Source organism: Podarcis filfolensis (genome assembly GCF_964270895.1).
Source record: "Podarcis filfolensis genome assembly, chromosome: Z".
In the NCBI taxonomy this organism is placed as follows: domain Eukaryota; kingdom Metazoa; phylum Chordata; class Lepidosauria; order Squamata; family Lacertidae; genus Podarcis; species Podarcis filfolensis.
Window position 1 is genome coordinate 7,231,099 of NC_139617.1, and position 22,827 is coordinate 7,253,925.

Genomic DNA, 22,827 nt, shown 5'->3' on the forward strand with positions numbered 1-22,827 from the left:
GCCCTGAGCACAAAGAAATTTATGGGTGCACCTCTGTGGCTGCTATTCTGATGAGAGGCGCTCTGTGTCCTGCCTGCCTATTTCACTTCAGGAGCTGAGAAAGGATGGGCCCTTGTATTCCTTGGCCATGTGGCATCCCCTACTTGCTGGGGAGGCAGGCGGACAGCAAGAATTGTGGCAGTGGTGGTGGTGGCACCCCAGCCCAAGAATACGTACACACATGTCCCAACGTTGCTCCAAAGCTCCATCCAGCAGCACTGCATGGAGCACTGCATGGAGGCACTGGTTAGGGGCCACATTACTTGTCTTAGGGGTGCAATGCTTCCCTAGCTCTTGGCACTGGCAACCCACACTATGCCACTGCACTGGATGTCATCTTTACAGCCAGTCCCTGCTGAAAGTGAAGCACGTTCTCTGTATGACTCTCAGGCTCAAGCATTACCTGAATTACAAGCAAACTCAGGCTGGGTCCTTAAACAGAGCTGCAGCTCCATCTGTGTGGCAGCTTCAGTAACTGAATCCTCTTTAGATTAAGGACCCTAGTTTCTTTCAGTCCCTATTGTCCTCCAGTGGTGCTGGGAGGCCATAGAAACAATATGATTTGAGTCTAGTTGAGCTCACTCATTATTACTTTAACCAATTCAACAATAATTCAATTTGTCATAATTCAATTTGTATCTGAAGAAGTGTGCATGCACACAAAAGCTCATACCAAGAACTAACTTAGTTGGTCTTTAAGGTGCTACTGGAAGGGAAAAAATTTTTTTGTTTCAATTTGTCATGGTGATGTGTTAATATTATATGGAAAAATCAAGATCATATTGCGAATTCAATATGAAAAATCCGAAATCATATAAAACTTCATGGTTTTACACAATGCAGAGGTACTTAAACATGGCATTTCGAACATTTTTTTTAACCAAATAGAACTTTGTTCATATTTTTTTTCAAAGCCAGTCAGACATTGCTTTATCAGAACATACAGTGCCATGAAGTGAACATGACAACCATGTCTCTTTGGTACAGATGCAGATCCTCCAAACTCTTCACAATATTGCTCATACTTTAGTTGAGATTCCTGAATTGCAGGGTGGGTGGGTGGGTGTGGACCAGATGACCCTCAGGCAGAAGCACCAAGTTCTGCTTGACACGGGGGGGGGGGGCTTGTCATGTTTGTGTAAGGTCACACGAGTGACACACACACACACACAGAGACACAAAACATCATGAGCATCGAGAGGAGGCTACATGACCCAGTGAGGCCCACCTTCACCATGGGGAAGTCCAGCAAGAACCGTATTACTCATTCTGCCTTGCTGTCATGACAAGGAAATAAAATTACATTTACAAATTGCACCTTCCACATTTTCAAAAGCAGAATCTTAATCACTGAGACTCTAACCCTAGCATCAGTCTTACAAAAAGCTCTAACCAGCCAACACACACACACAGACTTTTAAGTTTCAGCTATGTACTACAAAACATAATTGGTCCCTACATTACTTTAATGTGAGAGATAATAAATAAAACATATTTTAATCTTCCACATTCTGATGCCCAGGAGTTTGCAGGAATTATACTCTGGGATGGGTGGTTGTGCGATGCTTTATTATAATTATTTTAGTTTCCTTTTTGCTTCCTTTAATGAAAAATGATCAAAACATGTCTCATTAGCTATAATAAATATCACTACGCTGATTATAGTCTTCAGTGTTTTAGGATTTGCAACATATTCACAATGTTCTGGGATTTATATTATTTGTTTTATTATTAACATATTGGTCAGGATGGCCTCAACTTTGTAATCCTGCACTGGTAACTCTGAGGCTAGATTACTGCAATGTGCTCAGTGTGGAACTGCCCAGGGGTCTTGTTCAGAAGCTACACTTGGCGGAGAATGCTGTGAGCAGACTGTCAACAGGGACATCTGGCCAACAACATGTGCTACCATTGTTTAAACTTCTACACTGGCTGCAGTGGTGTAGCACACACACCCCAGCACCCGTAGCAGACGAGCAGGAGCATCCTCTCCCATGGGGGAATGGAGGTTACTGCCCCACGCCCCACTGTCAAGGGACAAAGGCTGCTGCCGCTGCCAAATGGGGGCAGAGTTTCCTCTGCACCTGTTCCCATCCCCGGTGCGTGAGTGACTGCCCATCAGCGGCAGTGTTAGAAACTGAGATATGAAAGCTAGGAGGTAAATGGCACATTAAACCTAGGTTATGAGTGCCCCAACATAGTACCTGGGTGCACTTTTTTATAACAAGAATACAAGCTGAAAATGAATGAACTGTGGCTGAAGACTGGAAAAAACAAAGCCATACTTCCCCTGCCCACCCCCTAATAGTCTTAAGAGGGTCCCTTCTCCAATCTTAAGAGAGTGGCTGAAAATTCCCTTCCAGCAGTGGCAGTTCTAATCCTAATTCTAAATCTTAGGCACAGTATTGTGCCCAGAGCTCAGAAACTGCTCACATTAATGAAATTCCCTAGAACAATGGGAGTTTCGAATGTTGATCAGCAATGGGGACTGGGTGAGCACAGAGGGCTCACTCTGCATGCTCACTTAGCCCTGGCACTAATGGGCTGGCACTCACAAGCTGGGTGGGGGCAGGGGGCAGAGTTTGAAGAGCACCCTCCATGCCCTCCCGGTGCTAAGGTGGGGACAGAATGCAGAGGGTGCTCATGTGCCAGGCAGGGGCTGGGTGAACACACGGAGCAAGTCCTCTGCACTCACCCAGTTTCCACCGCTGACAGGGGGCGCTTGTGCACCAGGGTGCTGGGCGCATACGGGGGAAGTGCCTAGTTCCCACACCCCAAGATCCTGTGCCAGCTCCAGGACCACCTGAACCCTTATATCCCACCTCAGTCACTGATATCATTGGCAGAAGCATTTGCGTAATATTCCCTGAGTTTGTGAGGCTTATTTAGCAACAACAAGAGACTGAGCCTTTAATGTCATTGGCCCAGTATTGAGAAATATTCAGCGGGCACCTTCCATGCCAACTTATAAATGCCTTCTGAAACCTTTTCTGTTCAATCAGGCTTATTCAGGCAATTAAAAATAAATCTTTCCACAAGAGTTAGACAATTTCTGACTTGAACTACTTTATATGGTTTTTGTTGTATGGTTTTATGCATAACGGTTGTAAACCACTCTGGTTTTTTTATGACTAGCAGCATATAAATATTTTTTAGACTAATTAAATAAAATCTAATATTGCAGAAAGGGATGTATGGAGACTGAGAGAATCTTGACCAGCTAGCTTTTTTTTTTTTTTTTTTAAGTCTCAGTAATTATGCTGGATCAGCTTTTTTGTAGCAACATGGACCTGCTGTGAATATGTGGTTTTCTAATTGATATAGTAGCTTAGGGAAGGCAGATGCATAAGGGCTAAGTTCAGATCCTCATATAGGTAGCATGGGATTCACAAGCAGACCTGGGACCATCACATTATTTCAGCTTAAACTGCCTAACAGGGTTGTTGTGAGGAATAAACAGAAGGAAGCCCTTGTATAGGTCCCTGAGTTATTTTTAAAAAGGGTGAGATTTCTATATGCCATGAATAAACAATAACTTTAAATAAATTTGAACAAATGTTGTTTTTGAAGAGAATGGACTTCAGGCTGTTGTTGTTTTTTCAGTGAACATGACCTAAGTCATGTTCCCTTCTTCACAACCTTCTAGGGCAGCATGCCAGAGGCAAAAGTGTATGGAGCAATGAATTCTTTTTTTTTTTTTTTACCTTTGTACAGTAGTCTGGTTTCTACACGCCCACACCACTCTGTCCACCATCCAGACAAACAAGAGTTCAAGGACATGTTCCAGCCAACTAGAAACACTCAAGAAGAGCATGGTGTCAGGTTGATGAGGGTCATGGTCTAGAATGAAGAGGCATGGCTAGGGTGAATGTATTGCCTGGTGAGATTCCTGAGGGGCAAATAGAGAAACATGGAGGGCCGCATTCCCCACCCCACCCCGGCTCTAAAATCTTTGGGGACAATTAAATATGTGTCTGACTGTGTCTCTGGCCATATTCACGCCATACATTCCAAGCACTGTGATACCACTTTGAATTGGCATGGCTTCCACCCCCACCCCCCGAATTCTGGGAGCAGTCTTTGGTAAGGCTGCTCTGAGTTGTTAGGAGACCCCTATCCCACTCACAGAGCTACAGTTTGTGGAGTTCCCTGTTTAACCATTCTGGGAATTATATCTCTGTGAAGGGAATAGGGGCTTTCTGTTAATTCTGAGCACTCAACACAAGCTACAGCTCCCAGAATGCTTGGGGGGAGGGGAGCCATGACTCTTTAAAGTTGTGCCATAGTGCTTTAAACATATGGTGTGAATGGCCTAAGTCTGCCTCTCTTACAAACCTTACATGATGCTGCTTAAACACATATATGGAAGTTTGCACAGTAAATTTCCCTTGAAGCAAAGAAGGAAGCCCACTGGGAATTCTAGGTGTCATTCCTCATGCTTGCATGCGCGCGCGCGCACACACACACACACACAAATGTGAAGCAGAGTGACTTTCAAGACAAAATGTAAAATAAAGCTGCTTTGCAGACAACTATAGGCAGGTTTCAAGGAGAGGGGGAGAGGCATACAGAAGAGCCAGCAAAGCTTTTGAGCACAGGAAAAATCCTGACTGGGTCAGCATAAAGCATCTAAGACAATACATATTTAAGCAGTGAAATCCAGGTAGAAAAATTGCTTGACAGTTGTGTAGAAGCCTTATTCTTTCAGCAATAAATTGTCAAGCATTGTCAAAGCAGTAAAGGTTACCAGTGAAATATTTGCTGGAGCATTATCCAAGATTTCAATACATACAGTTTAGAAAGAGCAATTTCCCCCCAGTTCTATTCCTTTGTTGTCTCCTGAGTTTGTTCTGCCCCCTGGCATTCCAACTCCCCTTGAATTTCCTAGGAAAGCCTTCTAACAGCAACCACAATTTGCTGAAGGCTGGTCCTGATAGCTTGGGTGGGGGTTATTGGGTTGTTGTTTTTACGGTAGTTTGTGGTTTTCTATTTTGATTTTATTCTGTGAACCGCCAAGACCTCCAGGTGTAGGGTGGTATATAAATTCTATTATTATTATTATTATTATTATTATTATTATTATTATTATTGACAGCAACAGCCATCCATAAGACCTGAGGACAAGGGGCATGGGGTTCAAGGGAGTCACAATATTTTTCAGAAATGCAAAATATTTTTATTTCAAAGAAAACTAAGGGGAAAGATGGAATTTCTGCAACAGCCTAATGAGGACTGAGCATGCTCAGTGGGCCTAGATTACCAGCAGACCACTTGCTGATGGTGAGGAACCAAAGATCAGGTGAGAGGAGAAAGAGAATGGTGTATCCTAGAAAGGAGCATAGTTGATTGACTGGAACCCTGAAGCACACTGCACTGTTATATTTCTTGCATGCCTCATTTGTTACCACAATGAATTATGGAATTTGAACATGAATTTGATGCAGATTTCAGTTCCACCATCTCCCTTGCCCCACAAGTTACTGAAGCACATAGATTGATAAAACAGTGCCTCATCATCATCATCATCGTCATCATCTCAGTGTGATTCAAGGCCAGTCTTAACATTTGGCAGAGTGAGACATCAGCAGAGAGGACAGGCCTGTCTGTGCCACACCCTGCCCTGCATGTCCTCAGTTATTGAAGAAGGAATTGCCTGCTGGTCTAGCCAGCTTCTGTATATCCTGTCCTTTGCCTCAGGCAGCATAATGACTTTGACTGGTCCTGCTGTGACCTAGCATAGCATTGCACCAAGATTATTTTTGTGCAGTGTTACATTGGCATCTGAATGAAGTCAAGTACGTTGGTAAAACACCGCACACAATCACATGGAACACAGACAAACATACAGCCACATCAAGAGTGCATAATGTATTGTGTCTCCCTACTTTTGAAAAGGGGAAAACATGAATTAACTGAAAGTTTGTTTTCTTTACAAAATTCTCTCCCTCTTGAGTGAATAATTCTATTCCTCATATGACTACCTCAGTCTACAGAAATGGCAAGGTTACCGGTGCTCACAATACTTGCTCCACATTGTAACAAAATCAGTCTTCAGAAGAAGTTCTTGCCTGTTGAAACCAGGCAGGCACCTTTTCAGCACATGCTTCAGTGTAATATGTGAACAAACTTACTATTGAATGGAGTTCATAAAAGAATCCAATAAATCAAGAAAGAGCTCACACATTTGCCTGCTTTAAGAAGGAAAGAATGATAGTTTACATTTAACCCATCTCACAAGGAACAGCGTAACAGTGGGATACAAAAGGTCTCTGAGCAGTCTTTCGCTTTAGGATGTATTTCTATAGATCTTGAAAGATTTGTGAAGAACATTTAAATTCTAAGCAGTTGCTTCAGCTCATATGTATCCTATGCACATAAAGACTTTGCACTGTTCCAAGACTATGTACGTGAGAGAGAGAAGGGAAGCCACAAAGTGGGCATTTCTATGAGTCAAATTGTATGCTAACCGCACCATGAACCCAACCAAAACATTTGCCTTCTGGTTTGAGAGTTTATGCTTCCTTTGGGTAATAAAAGGAAGAAAATTCAAAGCACTAGTGACACGTCCTTTGGGGTCCCGGTGACCTTAAGCTGCAGTCAGCTTTTCTGCTCACATTTGTTCTTAGACAAGGAGAACAGAGCTGATCTAGGCAGAAAACACCAGAACATAAAATGAGTTCTGCTAGATCAGACCAAAGGTTGATCTACTCTAGTCCAGCATCCTACTTAGTCCAGCATCCTTTTCCCCACAGTATTGGACCAGATGCCTATGACAAAGTAGAGGCCTCATTGAGATTGGATGACTCTGCCTCCTCACTCTAAAGCCAAGAAAAAACTGGCCAGTGAGACTTGCAGAGAGTCTCAGTGGAGAGCCTGACTCCAAGGGGCTTTACTGGGAAGGCTCTGAACCATGGCTTCTTCCTCTGCTACAATTCCCAGAGTTCAATGCAAAGAGGGATTGCCTGTTAAGCCACGCATTGCAACTCTGGGAATGTAATAGGGGTCTCTTAAGAACTCTCAACACCCTTAACAAACTACAGCTCCCAGAATTCTTTGGGGAAAGCCGTGACTTTTAATAGAAGTATGATAGTGCTTTAAATGTATGGTGTGAAGGTAGCCTTAGTCACAGAGGGACATTTTGCATGAGCCCTGCTGAAGCTCTCAACCCTACAAGTATGTCCTTAGCTCATAGCTGTACATTGAAAAAAACAGTATTCTGTACAATTTATATAAGGAAATCCCACATGGAATACAAGACAGGTTTCTTGTTCTGCTACCTCCACGCGCCTTGCCATTTATGTCAAACAGTTGGTGTATTTAACTGTCAGACAATGAAGTCTATCAAAGCATATTGCATTCTTCATATCCCCATATGTCATATGTCTTCATTTTCTCCTCAGCATGTCACAATTGTTTCAGCATGTTGTAAAGCATTTCTTCCTTTCTTTCCCCAAAGTTAAGCATCCTTTGTGATAATTACTTGCCATTGTGGAGAAAAATAAAGATTGGGGGGGGGGGGAGAGAGAGAATCCCATTGCCTGTCAAGCTTCCCAAGGAGTCTTTGTGACATCTGACTCTTTCTGTTCACCTCCTCTTTCTTACAATTTGGTACATACAACAATTTTTAATTGCAGGAACTTAGCACAACACAAATGCCTCTGTATATCTGCATGCACCCCAATGTCTGTGCAGTGAGAGTTTTCAGGGGCTCCAGCACTTACCCAGGGTTGTGCCCATATTTAGCCTTAGATGGAGTTTACCACCAGCTTTGGGCTGCATTCCCAAGCAACCCGATTCTGAGAAGACACAGTCCTGGCATGCCAGGGGCCTCCACCAGCCTCACACAGTCCATGGGCTGTGCTTCAAGCTTTAATCAGAAGGACTTGGGGCCCCCACCAGAGCGGTGCCGGGGAGTGGGTCTTCTGTACACCACATTTCCTGTGTCCCTTTGAACTCTCTTCAAAGTTCTTTTCGACTTTCCCTTACAGTACTACTTACCTAGGGTTTGATTTTCTTAGTATGAGGGTCAATGGAGACTGTGGTGTCTTTACAATGTATGTTTTTATTTACACACACATATATGACCTGAAATGGGGTGTGGGTGGCGCTGTGGGTTAAACCACAGAGCCTAGGACTTGCCAATCAGAAGGCCGCCCCCTGCCCCGCAAGCTCCGAGAGCGATGGGGAAGCTGCGCGCAGCTTCGCCATCACTCTCCGACCCGTTCTGGGGGCTGGGGTCGGGGGAAGCTCGGGCTTCCCCAGCCCCACAAGCTCAGGGAGCAATGGTGAGGTTGCGCAACCTCGCCTTCACTCCCGGACCCCCAGCCCCAAGGCTAAAAATGAAGCCAGGAAAGCGAGCGGGATCCATCCCGCTCGTTGTCATGGCTTCTTTGCTCTTTGGGGCTGTGGGGGGGATAATTTCCGTCCCTTTATTCCCCCCCCCCCCAATAAGTGCGTCCTATGGGCCGGTGTGTCCTATAAGGCGAAAAATACGGTAGGTACCGCTCTCGTGGGAAGGTAAACGGTGTTTCCATGCGCTGCTCTGGTTCACCAGAAGCACCTTAGTCATGCTGGCCGCATGACCCAGAAGCTGTACGCCAGCTCCCTTGGCCAATAAAGTGAGATGAGCGACGCAACCCCAGAGTCAGCCACGACTGGACCTAATGGTCCATATGACCTGAACATATGATGGAAGGTCTCATAGCATTAACACAACAGATATTGCCTTCCCATTGGCTTCCTCAATCCATAGTTGTGGGTCCAGTACAGAGCAAGACAAGCCTCTGTTTCTCCATCTTGCAGAACCTGTCAAAACTCTCTCTCCCTTTGCCCTGTTCTTCCTTCTAGAATGATGTAGCATCCAGCCCCACCCCCTTCTCTCCTTGATGTGGCATCCAGGCTGCTCACTTGGGCCTTTCCTGTGGTGGCTCACTGCTTGTGGAACACTCTCACCAGGGAGGTTTGTCTTGAGCCTTCGTTACATATCTTTAGGTACAAGGCAAAAACATTCCTTTTCACCCAGGCCTTTGGCTAATTAAACAATCTATGGCCATTTAAACTGTGTTATGGTAAAAATTTTGTATTTTTATACGGCAAACCACCCTGTGATCCTCAGATGAAGGGCAGTATAGAAATAATAATAATAATAATAATAATAATAATAATAATAATAATACATTCTATAACAAAGTGTTCAACTTTTCTCTCTGTGCTTTTTAATGTCACCCATATCAAAATGTTACTATATTTTGAGGTTAGCATCCAAGGGCAAAAGCCATGATTTGGGTGAGGAAGGTAAGGCTGAAAGGGCGTGACTTGCCCAACCTCGCCCAGTGGCCGAGAGAGGATCTTGGGCCTCCCTGCTCCCCTTGTGCCAGATTACAACTGCATCCTAGGAGACTTCCTGTTCTGAAAGTGTATGGAGCATTCACTCATTCCTCTGCCTTTTCACCAACATGTACTAGAGTGAAAAGAAACAGCGTCTCTTAATGGAATCTGTAGGCAAAAAGTGCAGTCTGTACAAAGACCCTGAGATAAGGAGCTTAAACGGATGAAAGTGTCAACAATCTATTTTTCTTAAATGATATAGAAAGAGGGGAGGGCTCCAGCAGATAAAATCCAATTGAGCTGGGAGAAGAACTTAGCAAATAAAGGCAACACAGTAAGAAGTAAAGTAAATTGGTGCCAAAATCTTTACTTCAGATGAGTAATTTCTATCTGGAAGATTCAGAGTTGCTTAAGACATGAGGAAACAGTGTAAGATTGGACATAAGTTCATGGGAGAGTTCTCTCCCCCACCCTACAAGTTTTATTATCTGTTTTAGGTCTCCAATCATTTCTTCAGCCACATACACCCACACAGTAACCTCTTTCGAGATAGGTCACTTCAGGAATGTATAGGATTCATTAGATTGAAACCAAGGTTGATTAGATGAAACCCAGGGCAACCAAGACCAATTCTCCCACATTCCTTGTTGGCCTTCAGTGTGTGGGTTCTATTTTAAAATAAAAGGCGGAAAGATACAGACATCCATATTAAATCCTAAATGGGTTTCTGCTGCTGCATTTTCATTTGATAACATTTTCATTATTTTAATTTTTTGCATTAACAAACATTAACATCAGTAAGGTCTGTTCTGGTGGGATTCATGTTGGAGATGGGTATTAATAGAAATCTTAAAGGAGAACTGGGGCAACAGAGCAGCCAAGAGTTTTGTGGTGGGGGGTTGGAGGGGGTTTGCAATGATTCCCCCCCATTTCGGAATTACATTAATGCTTGCTACATAGAACCTTATGAAAGCCACAGTCCTGTGCATACTTCCCTGCGACGAATTTCCACTGAACATACTAGAACCCATTGTCTCATGAATATGTGGTTTGTTCTGTGTTTCATTAATGAATGAATATTTTGTAAAGGAACACGCTATCATCTATGAGTCATCACCCCACCCTGGTTTTTTTAATTCTTACAATAATTCTTCCTGCTGGTGAAACTGGAGGAAAAGAATTGACTCTGCAGCTGCTGCTAGAAGTAGCCATTTCGGGGTTTTCCCAGAATGCCCTTGGAAGTGAGAATAGAGTAATGCCTAAATGAGCCATAGGGCTGGTCCAGAGATCTATCTCTTCTTGGGTTCTTAAATGGAACCTACTACAAAAATGGAAGCCTGCACTGGGGGGACTTTCAAAAGAAATTGCAGCAGGTAGAGACAGGTTCTATGTGGGGGGGGACAGGAGGGGTGAAGTGGAAAAAGTGAGTTCACAGGGGCTATCCCCTAGTAAGGGGAGGGGGGCAGGCAATGGAAATATATGAGCTTCCCACATTGAGTCCCTTAGATCTAAGGACTGTATGGTTTGGCCCTACACAATTGCTTTAATAAATCCAAAAGAAGTGGGACTTTCTTCCTTTTTGTTCATTGCAGAGAGCTCTGGGGGCTTTCATATTTGCTGCTGCAGCAGTACAATCCAGTTTGTCTTCTGATAAGGAGTTAATGAGCTCTTTCCAAAGGAGCCTTTGAAGGCGTTTGAAATGGTTCAGTTACATGAAATGGGATATCATTTTGGAGATTTGCTCCAGGAAGCGCCATGCCGTTCCATGAATAATTAATGTTCATTATAATGCGAGGCTTTCTTTTGTTGGAAATTGTACTCTGTTCCCTACCTGTGAAGTGCAATTTTCAATCCAATAAAACAGCACCGGACAAAGGTATTATTCTGTCTTATCTAGGTAGGCATCTTTATTCCACCTTCATGTTCCATTACATAACAGGGGTAAAGCTGGACATACATGCTGTAGTGTTCAGGAAGGGGAGATCCCTTTGAAAGACTATAAGCCAACCTTCTCCAACATAGTGCCCTTCAGATGTTGATGAACTATAATTCCTTCCCATGCAGGCTATGTTAGCCAGGGTTGACAGGAGTCAAAGTTGGCTTCTGTAATTATTTTTATATGCTGAAAACCTCATGAAGCAAGATGGAAACATGCAAGGACCAACACAGGCACCCTGTAGTGATGCATTTCACAATTTAGTATATAGTTAGACCTTGTAAGTCATGGTCAAACAACCAATTCACCATGGGCTAAAAGCTAAATGTCGCCACATGCAAATTCCTTGTGTACTTATGCATCCTGCTGGTTGTGTGAATGACTCCTCACTAGACCTACAAGGTTTGCTTGTGGAAAGATATTTGGAATAGTAATTCATCTTCCTTTTTTATAATCCATCTTCACAAGCATTTTTAATGGTTCTTTAAAAAGAAAAACCCTTGCACACTCACCCAGAACCTCTGATTTACGCTTGGAATGAGACTACAAAAGCTGTCTTCTCCACTTAAAATTAATAAGTACTCTATTTACATGTTCATTGTCGTAACTGAAAGCCCCACTTCCAGTAAGTGACTCTACTGCTTTTCCCTATAAAGATGAAAAGAAATAAATAAAACCTAGCTGAGAGAAATCTGGACAGCTGGTGAGGGAAGGGTCACATCCCTTGGAAGCTGCAACACAAAGGTTTCAGCTAGGAATGAGGGAGAAATCTGATTCAATTCCCATTTAAAGTAAAACCTACCTAATTCATACCTTCGTACACAACACAAGGACCAAACCACAGCAGCCCTTCAAATTCCACACTTCTGCAAATATTGCAATGCAGTTCTCCAACCACGGTGTAAAATGAAAAAATAAAAAATGCATAGATAAGTGGTAAGTGTGAGCAAAAATGTGTGATGCAGCAGCAAAAACAGCTAATATTATTCTAGGTAGGATCAACAGGAGTCTAGTGACCCTGTCAAGGGAAGTAATAGTACCACTATATTCTTACTTGGTCAGTCCACACCTAGAGTAGTATGTTCAGTTCTGGGATATCACAATTTTGGAAGGATATTGACAAGCTGGAAAGTGTGTGGAGGAGGGCAACCAAGATGATGATGATGATGATGATGATGATGATGATGATAATAATAATAATGTTATTGCCCTAGCCACTCTGGGCAGCTTCCAACATACAGTATATAAAAAACCTAATAAAGCATTACACATTAAAAAGCTTCCCTATATAAAGCTGTCTTCAGATGTCTTCTAAAGGTTAACAATCTCCTGACATCTGATGGGAGGGCATTCAGCAGGGTGGGTGCTACTACTCAGAAGCCCCTCTGCCTAATCAAAGGTCTGAAAAACCAAGCCTCATGGGGGACAGTTGAAGGAATTTGGTAAGTTCAGTCTGAAAAAGAGGAGTCTGAAAGGAGATATGATAGCCACCTTCAAAAATCTAAAGGGCTGCCATATGGAAAATAGAGCAAGCATCCTTTCTGCTGTTCCAGAGGGTAAGACAAGAACCTACAGATTCAAATTACAAGAAAGGAGATTCTAACTAAACATTAGGAAGAACTTCAAACAGTAAGAGTTGTTTGGCAATGGAATGGTCTCCCTCAGGAGGAGATTTTAAAGCAGAAATTGGCTGGCCATCTGTCATGTATGATCACTTGAGATTCCTGCATTGCAGGGGGTTGGACAAGATGCCTCCAATGGTGGGATATAAATTAGGAATAAATAAATAATTGAAAATAACAAACAAAATATATATTAGGGGAAATTGTTTTGCAGGAATGGGAGAAATTTGCGATATAATGCTGGTGGATTTTAATGAGGACTTAAAAATAATAATCACAAATTGATGTGGGAATTTAAAACTGGAAAAATAAGAAACTGGAAGAAACCAAACTTGACAGATTTGCCCATCCCTAGCTCCAGACCAAGTGAGCTACGGATCCTTTCAGGAATGCGCAGGATCCAAAAATTGGTGGCAAAACCAGAGTATAATTCTGTCTGAGGCAGCAGGACTATTCTTATGTATTACTTTAGCTTGTGAGTGGTGGGTGCCATTTTTGAAAAATATTCATAGAAACTCCTTCCTGTAAGTGTTGTTGTTGTTTGGTTTGGTTTTTGTTTTTAAGTTGTTCATCAGAAAGGAAAGATTCTAAAGCAGACAACTTTCTACTGTCTTTGTTGATGGTGGTGGGTTTCTGTTTGCTGTTTTTTGCTGTTTTATTTTCTGTAGTGAATTGTTCAGAAAGGTAACATCCCACCTGTAGACTGCAATTGTACAGTCCAGTCTACCCCCTCTTTACCATCATGTTCTGCTGCACATATAGACCAAGCTGAAATAATAAAGGATAGAGTGATATTGTCTTGGCAGTTTTTGCTTGGATGCCCACTGCTAACAGTCTAGCTATCAACCCACAAGCATCTCATAACCTACTTGTGGGAATCAAATACTATTTTGGAAACTGGTGGACTAGATAATATCTAAAGTCCTCCCAACCATGCTATTATAAAAAGTAGCTTGAAATACAATTGCATATATGAATGTTTTACTGCAGAACCTTCATGGTACAATGACGATAGGGTGATAATCTTCTTTTTCTCCCTATTCCATGCGCCATTACATGAAAATTCAGAATTTCCAGGAAAATGATATTCATTAAGACAGTTGATTACCAGTTCCCAGAAACAATTTTTGTTCTTAGCAAAAATAGCATTTGAAGCAAGTTGTAAATTATCCTAAATGGCATTGATTAAAGTGTTGGAAGACACCATGGTGGTCATCTAGTCACACTCCTGCACAATGCAGACAGCAACTCATACATGTGTATATGGGCTACAGGTTTCAACTTGTATCTGTTTGCAAAACAGCCCAAGCTGGCTTTGAGCCATTTTGTGCCTTTCCAATTCAGCTTGTCATTTGTGACCTAGTCAGATTTGTTAAAAACAAATATCATTTCCCCTCATTCAATGCAATGCAGTGGGAAATGTATAGCAGCTATAACTTTATTCACAGAAGTGGATGAAATATGCAAGCATCAAATGTGCAAGTGGATGAAATTTGCAAACTATAAGGTGGGCTAAATCCACCAAATTGTGCATAGATATATTTTGTAGGCAGGTTAGTGGGGTGTTGGTGTGTAAGGCACCTTTCCCCCCTTTTTCTCTTCCTCTTCCTTTTCAATGCACTCAAGAAATTGAGAGCTGAGGGAAATGATATGGGCATCATCACAGGTAGGGACCTTTTTCAAACTGAGGACCCCATTCCCTTATAAATACTGTTTTTTGGGCCATATTTCAGTGGTAGGCAAAAAGAGAATCAAAAGTGAGAAGAGGAAGTTGAGGGAAGTCGGGGGGGAGGGGAAATTGGGGGATTGCCTTATTTGCCTAACGTTTTGCTGGTCCATGGCAGCCATTTTGCCAGAAAACGGGATGGGGGGAGAAATTAGAGGCCTCCTCCCCCTTTCCTTCCTTGTTTGCCTTTCACAAGGTTTCAAATGTTTCCCCCGGGGTCTTACCAGGTCTTTTCATCATTTGGGGGGTCAAAATTCAGTGGTCAGGGACACATTAGAATTTACCCCATAGGACTCAGTTGAAATACTCACCTAACAATTTCCTGAGAATGCATTATATTTGGATTGTGAGACCGGCAGGTACAGGGATGCATTTGGTGCAGGCAAAAATACTCAAGGAAGATGCAAAGCATAGTTGTGACTTGAAGAGAAGGGGTGTGGCCTCAGAGAGTTTTGAGGGCCAGATAGAGGGGCGGGGGAGGCTCCATTCAGGCACTGAGCCAGAGGTTCTCCATATCTGCTCTGTATAAAATATGCAAAGTGAAGATACAGGGGATTGATTCATAATATTTTTGCTCACAGGACCCACAAGAAACCCTACAGGCAGCTTCATTAAAAAGAAAGAGCTTGCTGAACCAAGCCAGTGCATAGCTATCATGGTGAGTAGCCCTTGAAAACCTTGCCCCCCCCCCCATGAATTTGTCTAGTCCTCTTTTAAAGCCATCTACGTTGGTGGCCATCACTGCCCACTGTGGAAGCAAGTGCCATAGTTTAACCATGTCCTCCATGAAGAAGGACTTTCTTTTATCTGCCTTGCATCTTCCAACAGTCAATAGATGCTTATGAGTTCTAGGGTGAAAGCTCACAAAGTATCTTGAACTGGCAAGCAGAGGAATTTAAGACCAGAATTCTATCCCCACCCCCCCAGGCTAGACATCAAAATCACAAGCAATGTTAAGTGTAAATAAATATAAAGTGGTATACATTGGAGCAATAAAAGTAAAACACATTTCAATTTCACATGCATTGTTTAGCCTACTTTTTAGTTGTTGTAATTTATTTGATTCAGCTATTTTATACTGCTTAATTACCAAAGTTCCTAAGTGGTGTATGTAGCAATTACAAACACACACACACACACTGGGGAAAAAATCAATTACAATTCATCATACAAATATAAGTATTGCACATAAGTAAGATTAATATTCTTTTATAGATTATAATTACTTTTAATTGTTTTATTATTTGTTAATGGGATTATATGACTTGGGAAGGCCAGCTTGCTCTGGCCCAGGTATAGTGATTTTGATGTTTTGTGCTAAAGCTGTGATACTTGATTACATTTATTGCCGCTGTTGCTGCTTATTGCTTGTAAACTGTTTTGGGATTCACTGGAATGGAAAGCAGCACAGAAATATAATAAATCAAATCCAAACTAGGTACGCCAGTAAGGGGTTCATATTGAAGGTGATTAGTCAAAGAGAGGATTTTGGGCAGTGGTGGCTAGCTGAATGAAAATATCAACTTGGTGAACGACAGCTGAGAAAAAGGCAACCGCCATACTAGGGGTTGTCAGGAAAGGGATTGAAAATAAACCTCCCAGTTTTGTCATGTGTTAATCAAGACCCTTTTCTGCCAAATTGCTTTCTCTTGATAAGAATAATGTTTCTGCTGCTAATTCATCAGGTGATGGTTGTTTTGTTTGTTTTAATGATATTGTGCTGAGTTGAATACTGCTGTTTATTATTGTTGTTTTGCTGCTGTTTTATTGCCGCTGCTCTTTAATTATGGCATTTACCTGCTTTTTTTTGTTCTGTGGCACTTTTGCTTCTATTGTGATTTGTACTACTGTATGCACTACTATAAGATGGGACCCATCTTATGAGATCTTGGCTGAAATGTGGTGTGTGTGTGTGCCTTTGTGTGTAAGCATAGCAGGATCAGTCAGGGGTGTAGCTGGAGGGTAGGACTGAGGGCCACATGGAAAAGCATTTGCCCTCCAGACCTGATGTTCCTTGTCATATACGAAAGAGGCAGGAGGAGAAAGAGACCATTTAGAATACTGTGTGCATATTTTCTCACCACGTTTCAAAACAAATCTGCAGAGACTGAAAAGGTGCACAACGAGACAGGAATTTGAAGGGCTTCCACTCTGAAGAAAGGCCTGAGTGTTTGCGGCTTTGGCTTATGAAAAAAGGAACCTGATAGATCAAATGGTCAAATGTGAAACCTGGCACCCTCTAGATGTTTGAGGACTAGAGCTCCCACTGTACCGACCACTGGTCATGCAGGATGGAGCTGATGAGAGGGCATCTAGGGGGTGAGACACCATGCTGGATACCCTAAAAGTAAAAGACATATCAATCTGAATATTACAACCTACCATTTGGACTCCTGCAATGCGCTCTACGTGGGGCTACCTTTGAAGGTGACCCGGAAACTACAACTGATCCAGATTGTGACAGCTAGACTGGTGACTGGGGGCGGCCGCCGAGACCACATAACACCGGTCTTGAAAGACCTACATTGGCTCCCAGTACGTTTCTGAGCACAATTCAAAGTGTTGGTCTGACCTTTAAAGCCCTAAACGGCCTCGGCCCAGTATATCTGAAGGAGCATCTCCACCCCCATCGTTCTACCCGGACGCTGAGGTCCAGCACCGAGGGCCTTCTGGCGGTTCCCTCATTGTGAGAAGCAAAGCTACAGGGAACCAGGCAGAGGGCCTTCTCGGTAGTGGCGCCTGCCCTGTGGAACGCCCTCCCATCAGATGTCAAAGAGATAAACAACTACCTAACATTTAGAAGACATCTGAAGGCAGCCTTGTTCAGGGAAGTTTTTAATGTGTGACATTTTAATGTATTTTTAATCTTTGTTGGAAGCTGCCCAGAGTGGCTGGGGAAACCCAGCCAGATGGGCGGGGTACAAATAATAAATTAATAATAATAATAATAATAATAATAATAATAATAATAATTTTCATTCTCCAGTGGCATTGGGTCTTGATTATATTACCCCTCACACTTGTATTGCCCTGTTTCCCATGTGCAGGATTTACACTGCCTGCATCATTAAAATGCATCCCTCAAATTGTTTAAAAGAAAACGCAAATGTGGAGGGGGGGATTGCAATCAGCGTGGCATGGTGACAGAGTACCAGCATTCTAATTAATTAGCTCCCTCCTCTCATTTTCATAATACATTTTCACATTAACCCATACATTTGTTTTTAATCTCCTTTTGTTATATATAATATAAATATTTTATGGAAGCAATCTAGAATTTCTCAAAACAATGTGCACCATAGCCAGTTGTGATGCTTTCATTGCCATCACTTTGTATATGTCTGAATCTTAATGAGAAAGTTTTGGCTTTTATCTCAAGAGATGACAAACAACGTTTGCCTTCATCTTTGCCACAAACTGAACCCCCTTTCCCTGGCTTGCTGCACTTTTTGAGGGTTTTGGCATATTGGTTGATTTAAATATCTCTCAGCAGGAGGCAGAAAATGGGAACAAAGCCGGTGCTGCATCCAGCAGGTGGTGAAGATCAAAAATGAAGTATATCAAAGCGGATGTAGAACAGTTGCAGGCATTATTCTTCCATTCCACATCTGATACTTAGTTAAAGATGGGCCATTGGTTTCATTAGGCACAGAGACTTGTTACCTGCTTGGCTTTGAAGTCAGAATTCCACCGATGTCGGCAACACATGGAGAAATATCCCTACACAGAAACCTTCCCTCCATTGAAGCCTATTCAGTCCCATTGAAATCAATGAACATGTCTGCCTTTGATCCATTCATTTTAGTGTGTCTCCTCTGTATACTCAGAACTGACCCATGGAAATGAATTCTATCAATCAGTAATAGTGTATAATAATTTCAGTGGGTCTATTCTGATTGTTATGAGGATTGAGGAATCTCCCCCTTCCAACAGAAATGTTTTCAGGTAAAGAATAATAGCTATAAGTGGGACATGCAACAAAACGTTGCACTGTTGATTCGATTCATTTCGATTGATAGTTTCGATTGATAGTTTCAACCAATCAGCCATACTTTCTTCTAAGATATTCCATTCCATTCCTCCTCCCCCTTGTTTTTCTCCTGTCAGACAGCATTCCATGACTACTGAGCATGCTCATTGTCAATTTATGCCTCCACCTTAGAGTTTTTTCTATGTCCCCCCCCCCTGTATTTCCCCAAGTCATTCCTGTGCAGGAACCTCTCTCTATCTTACTATAGAAGGATCCACATAGAGGACAAGTTCACTATTAGCACATGATGATAGTTGTGATATAGACTCACAATGAAGAGGCTGCTTCTAACCATGGAATTTCAGGAATAGATAAAGCCAAGAATTATTATCATTAATATTTATTCATTTATAGCCTGTCCTTCATCTTGAAGGAGTCCAGAGCATCAAACAGATATACAGTGGTACCTCGGGTTACAAACACCTCGGGTTACGAACACTGTCCCTGAACATAGGGACAGGCCAGTAGCCCATCTAGTCCAGCTTCCCGTTCTCACATTGGCCAACAAATGCCCATGAGAAACCTGCAAGCAGGGCCTGAGCACAAGAGCTCTTTCCCCTCCCATGGTTGCCAGCAACTGGTATTCAGAAGCATTACTGCCTCTAACTCTGTAAACAGAGCAGTCACCATGGATCATATTGTCCTCAATGAATTTGTCTAATCCTCTTTTAAAGCCATCCAAGTTGGTGCCTCCTGTGGGACTGCATTCCATTGTTTAATTCTACATTGCATGAAGAAGTACTTCCTTTTTTATGTGTCATGAATCTTCTAACATACATTTTTATTGGAGCCCTAGCTGGGCAGTTATCTTTCCACAAGGGCCAACATTGATGCCGAATTGCAGCATCACATGAGCTCTACAAGCGCAGCTTTCTCCCAATTGAAGCACAGAGTGTTTGAGGATCGGGACATTCACAAGGAAACCAAAATGCTCATTTACAAAGCTATTGTACTACCAACTTTACTGTATGTTTGTGCCATCTCCAACTCCTCGAAAGATTCCATCAACGGTGTCTACAAATTTTTTTTACATATCACTTGGAAAGACAGGCAAACAAATGTCAGCGTGCTGGAAGAAGCAAAGATCACCAGTGTCGAAGCAATGATTCTTCAACTTCAACTTTGCTGGACTGGTCATGTTGTTCAGATGCCTGCTTATTGTCTTCCAAAGCAACTACTCTATTCGCAATTTAAGAATGGAAAGCAAAATACTGGTGGACAACAAAAGAGGTTTAAAGATACTCTGAATGCAAATATATTTTTAAAATGTAGTATAAGCACTGATAGCTGGGAAACACTCGCCTGCGAGCACTCCAGTTGGAGAATAGCCTTTACCAAAGGTGGACTTTGAAGAAGCACAAACTCAGGGCAAAAAGGAGAAATGAGCAAAGAGGAAGGCACGTTTGGCAAATCCGCACCATGATCAACTCCCACCCGGAAACCTATGTCCCTACTATGGAAGGATGTGTGGATCCAGAGTTAGCCTCCACAGTCACAGACTCACAGTTAAGACAGTGTTCATGAAAGACAATCTTACTCAGCTACGAGTGATCATCAAAGAAAGAAAGAAAGAAAGAAAGAAAGAAAGAAAGAAAGAAAGAAAGAAAGAAAGAAGTGTTATGAGAGAGGGGTGGTAGCTTTTTCTTTATCCCCCTTTTCCATGCTATGCATCATTTTATAAGCTACTATCATGTTGCCTCTCCCTTGCCTTTTCTCTAAACTAAAATGTCCCATTTACTGCAACTGTTACTCATAGGGAGCTTGTTCTACCCCCTCATCATTTTGGTTGCTTTTTTCTAAACCTTTTCCCAACCTTACAAGAACCTTTCTGAGGTGAGATGACCAGGACTTTACACAGCATTCCAAGTGGAACTCAGGGTCAGTGACATCTATGCCTGGCCTCTTGTGGAGTTCAGAGTTGGTCCAACTAGGAAAGTTGCAGAGACACACTTATGCCACAAATCCCACAAAAAGTTCTAAATTCCATTATCCCCATCTCATCATACATACCTTTTTAAAAATAATAAAAAAAATAGTGATCAATATTTTGCTCTCTGAAAATGCTTACTTACAAACATATAGCTGGGCACAATAGCTAACAAGTGTTAAAAGTGAATGCCAATATGGTGGAAAGATCAAACTCATCTGTTGGTAGAAGTTCGGGTAATATTCTAGCAGCCAGCTAGATTCACTTATAAACCTATTGATTTGTGTCTGTGAGAGTAAACGAACAGGACTGCAGCGACAAATTGCATGCAGTATATTCTGTTCTCTTCCCATGGTTGTCATCTCTGTTGTCTGTCAGTCGTGGAAAAAACAGTGAAGTTTGACCAAAGTGAAGACCTCTTAATCAACATAGCACAGAAAACAAATAAAATCTCCAGTCTGACAAAGAATGTGGCTCAACTGTCAAGTGAATTGAGATCTTAATTAGTGTTTTGGAGGACTTTTCTGGTTGTAGATGTTTTTAGTGAGATGAATTGGGTCTTTTATTCCCAGGATTCTTAAACATTTCAAGATTGCCGTTTCATATCAATACACTTGGAAAACATGGCAGTGAAGACAGGGCTCTGTGACAAAAAAAGGCAAAAAAAAAAAAAGAATGGCTCTGAGAAGCAACTAGAGACTTCAGTTCAGTTCACATGGAAATGTAAATCTATTAGTTCATACTTTCTGAAAAAGAACATGAAACAAAACATTGCAATCCTTCAAAATTCACACCACTGTGAGTTTTGCAATGCAGTGCACCTAAGTCATATGTACAAAAATGCATGTACTGGTATAAAGTGTGCATAAGAATGAATATCAGGGAAAATAATATATAGAAATGAACTATGCTGGGGAAAATTGATTTGCAAAAGCATCTATTCAGCAAAATGGCATATAAGGATGTGTATATTAAGAAAAACTTGCATTAAAATGTGCAGTAGAATGCTGCTGAATAGACTTGATTACATTTTTAAAAGTGATAATGTGAAAAACTGAATTTACAACTGGAAACAGACTGGGCAAGGGTTAAGACAAAAAGAAGTCACTACATCATCGCAAGAGTCCTGCCCATATAATCAAGACAACTAAACTGAAAACAATCCACAAGATGCACACTCATCAACGGTCCCAGAACATCCCATTTTTTTCATGCTTGAGCACACCATGGTCTCACACCCAAAATGCACTTTTGGCGGGGCTGTGATCTTGCGTGAATCACATAACTCACACTGGAGCATGGCCCCAGAAGACAGAGTCTAGATTTTTCACTTTGACATGTTGGAGGGTACGAATGTGAGCTTTGAAAGTCCCTGATCCAATCCTTGGCATCTCCAGACAGGGCTGGAAAACGCCCCTTTCAAAAACCCAACATAATCTCTGCTTGCCAGTCTAAATGAGGGATGTGGCACCTGTAGCCTTCCAGGTGTGTTTTGGACATCTCATCATCCCTGACAACTGACCATGCAACCATGCAGGCTGATGGCAATTGGTCTTGAGCAACATAGGGAGGACCTCAGGGTTACTACCCCTGTCTAGACTAAATTGACCTAGAGTAAACCAATGCTCTAATTTCATTGCATTCACCAATGTGTCAGGCATAAACCCCTGTCCATTGTCTGGTGGTCATCACCTGTCTCCCCCACCCCACAACCTTTCCCCTCCAGGCGCAAACCCCAGAGTGTCATATTTGCAGAGGAAGAGGGGCTGAGGGCAAACTCGCTGGCAGCACCAGATTTTCTAACCTTCCTAGACTGGAATCTCTCACTTTTAAACCTCTCTCCCCTCACTCCTTCAAAGTTAGAATTTTGTAGCCTGCAAGGATATCTGTCTCTCACAGCAGAGGAAGCAACCTTATCACAATGGTTTAAATTGTGATTGCCTTATCACAATGGGTTAGATTACTGCAACGTGCATGGGGATCATTCAGTTCTGATTTGCCTTTAAAAATACGTGCACACAATGTCTTCTTAAGCAACATTTGCATCCTGTGGGGCCCAACAGAGCCATTGCACATCATGCAAAATGCATTTCAAGCAACCAAATAGTGTGGCATACTGTCTGCAGTGTGCTTCATTTCTTTATAGCAGGAGTGTTACTTTTTAATATCTATTTCCACAAACCCTCTCGAAATAGATTATTTTTTTACCAAGGTGTACAG